Below are 2720 nucleotides of genomic sequence, written 5' to 3'. Positions count from 1 at the left end.
CATTTTGGTCTCCCAAAGTGCTGGGATTACAGGCGTGAGCCACCATGCTCAGCCTACTTAGCTTAATGTTCTGTAAGCTAGAGAGATAAGGGTGTGTGGCTTCTGACAAAGGTTTTTGCGCTGTGTCATAACATGGTGGAGAAAGTAAAAGGGGAAGTAGATACACCCAGAGAGAAAACCCAAGGGGCATTCTGGCTTTATAATAACCCATTTTTGAGGGAACACATCCATTTTCTCAAAAATGAATTTAGTCTCGCCAGAGTGAGCACTCACTACCACAAGAACAGCACCAAGCAATTCATGAGGGATCTGCCGCCTTGACCCAAACACCTCCCACTAGGTCCCATCTCCCCACACCACCACATTGAAGATTAAATTTCAACGCAAGTTTTGGCAGGGACAAACAAACCATATTCAAACCATAGCAGACCCTAAGTCACAGATCCAAGAAGCTCAGAAAACTAAGCAATGTAAGTGTGAAAGAAAAAAAGAAAGAAAGAGACTATACCTAGGCATATCATATTTAAATTGCATAAAATCAAAGGTAAAGAAAAAAATCTTGAAAGACGTCAGAAAAGAAAATCTTAACTATAAAGGAGTAAGGATGAGAATTACATCTGACTTTTCCTCAGAAACCATGCAAGCGAGAAGAGAGTAAGTGAAATACATGAAGTGTTGAAGAAAAAACAAATAAACACCAGTCTAGAACTCTGTATCCTGATAAATTATCCTTCAAAAGTAAAGGAGAAATGAAGAATTTCTTAGACAAACAAAAACTGAGGGAATTTGTTGCCAGTATAATTGCTTTGCAGGAATCGTGAAAAGAAATTCTTCAGAGAGAAGGAAAATGATGTAGGTCCAAACCTCGGATCCACATAAAGAAAGGAAGAGCGTAAGAGAATGAATAAGTGAAGATAAAATACGACGCTTATTTTTAAAAACTCTTAATTGATATAACAAAAGGTTTGTTCAAAATAATAACAATATATTTAATGATTAAAGCTTATGTATAAGTGGAAGGAATGACAGTAATAACACAAGGGATGGGAGGGAAGTATTAAGAATATTTTGTTATTATAAGACATTTGCGGAGCAGGTGCGTGGGCAGCTTCCTATCTCCTGATAGAAATTCCCCAATACAAGGATCTTCTAAAACTTTTTACCACAATAGAGTTAATGTGTTGGTCCACACTTGTGGAGGACTATGGAATGGAATTAAGAAAAGGTTCCCTTGAGAGTCCTGCAACTGATGTTTTTGGTTCTACAGAGGAAGGCCAAAAAAGGTGGAAAGGCTTGAAGAACAGAGTTGTTGAACATAATATTAGAATAATGGCCAAGTATTATATTCAGAGAACAATTAAAAGGATGGTACAGCTTCTGGATCTATCTGTTGATGAGTCCAAAGCCTTTCTCTCAAATCTAGTCATTAACAAGACCATCTTTGCTACAGTAGACAGATTAGCAGGAATTAACAACTTCCAGAGACCCAAGGATCCAAATAATTTATTAAATGACTTGTCTCAGAAACTGAACTCATTAATGTCTCTGGTTAACAAAACTACACGTCTCATAGCCAAAGAGGAGATGATACCTAATCTACAATAAGGGTCTTAATGCTTTCAAAAAAGAGTTAAAATTGGAAGTTATTTTTTTTAAAAAAAGACTGTTTAAAAAAAAAAAGACATTTGCATTACCAGCGAAATGATACAGTGTTATTTGAAAATGGGCTGGATGTAGTGGCTCACACGTGTAATTCCTGAACATTAGGAGGCCGAGGTGGGAGGCTGTAATCCTAGCACTTTGGGAGGCTGAGACAGGAGGATTGCTTGAGCCCAGGAGTTCGAGACCAGACTGAGCAACATAGTAAGGCTGTATCGCTAAAAAAAAAGTAAAAATAAACTAGCTGGATGTGGTGGCTTGTGCTTGTGGTCCCAGCTACTTGGGAGGCTCAGGTGAGAGGATTGCTTGAGCCCAGGACGTCAAGGCTGCAGTGGACTATGATTGCACCACTTTACTCCAGCCAGGGCACCAGAGCAAGACCCTGTCTCTAAATGAATGAATGAATGAATGAATGAATGAATGAATAACTCAGTCTGTGGTATTCTGTTGTAGCAGCACAAAATGAACTAAACAGTGGAGAACAGAGTATATGGAAAAATATATGTGCATGTGTGAGGGGCAAAGAGCATATGGAAACTCTCCTTTCTACTCAATTTTGATGTGAACCTAAAACTGCTCTATTAAAAAGTAAATTTTTATTTTTGGTTTTTCACTCAGGTATTCTGGCTCCACTGTCTATGGTTTGCTTTTTTGGTTTTTTGTTCTGTTTTTATGTTTGTTTGCTTGTTTGTTTGTTTGTTTTTTGCCAGTCTCACCTCACTTTGTTGCCCAGGCTGGAGTAGTGCAGTGGTGTGATCTTGGCTCACTGCAGCCTCAATCTCCCAGGTCCAAGCAATCCTTGCACCTAGGCCTCCAGGGTAGCTGGAACTACACGTGTGCACCACCAAGGCCAGCTAATTTTTGTACTTTTTGTAAAGACGGGGTTTTGCCATGTTGGCCAGGCTGGTCTTGAACTCCTAAACTCAAGTGATCAGCCTGCCTCGGCCTCCCAAAGTGCTGGAATTGCCGGCATGCATCTCTGTGTCTGGCCTGTAGGTGTCTATGCCTGGCCGCTAAGGTATCTATGTTCTTTTTGCTTTTTTTTTTTTTTTTTTTTTTTT

Source organism: Mandrillus leucophaeus, unplaced genomic scaffold (assembly GCF_000951045.1).
Source record: "Mandrillus leucophaeus isolate KB7577 unplaced genomic scaffold, Mleu.le_1.0 Scaffold121, whole genome shotgun sequence".
NCBI classification, from domain to species: domain Eukaryota; kingdom Metazoa; phylum Chordata; class Mammalia; order Primates; family Cercopithecidae; genus Mandrillus; species Mandrillus leucophaeus.
The sequence above is the reverse complement of the archived record's forward strand: the minus strand, read 5'-3'. Positions refer to the sequence as shown.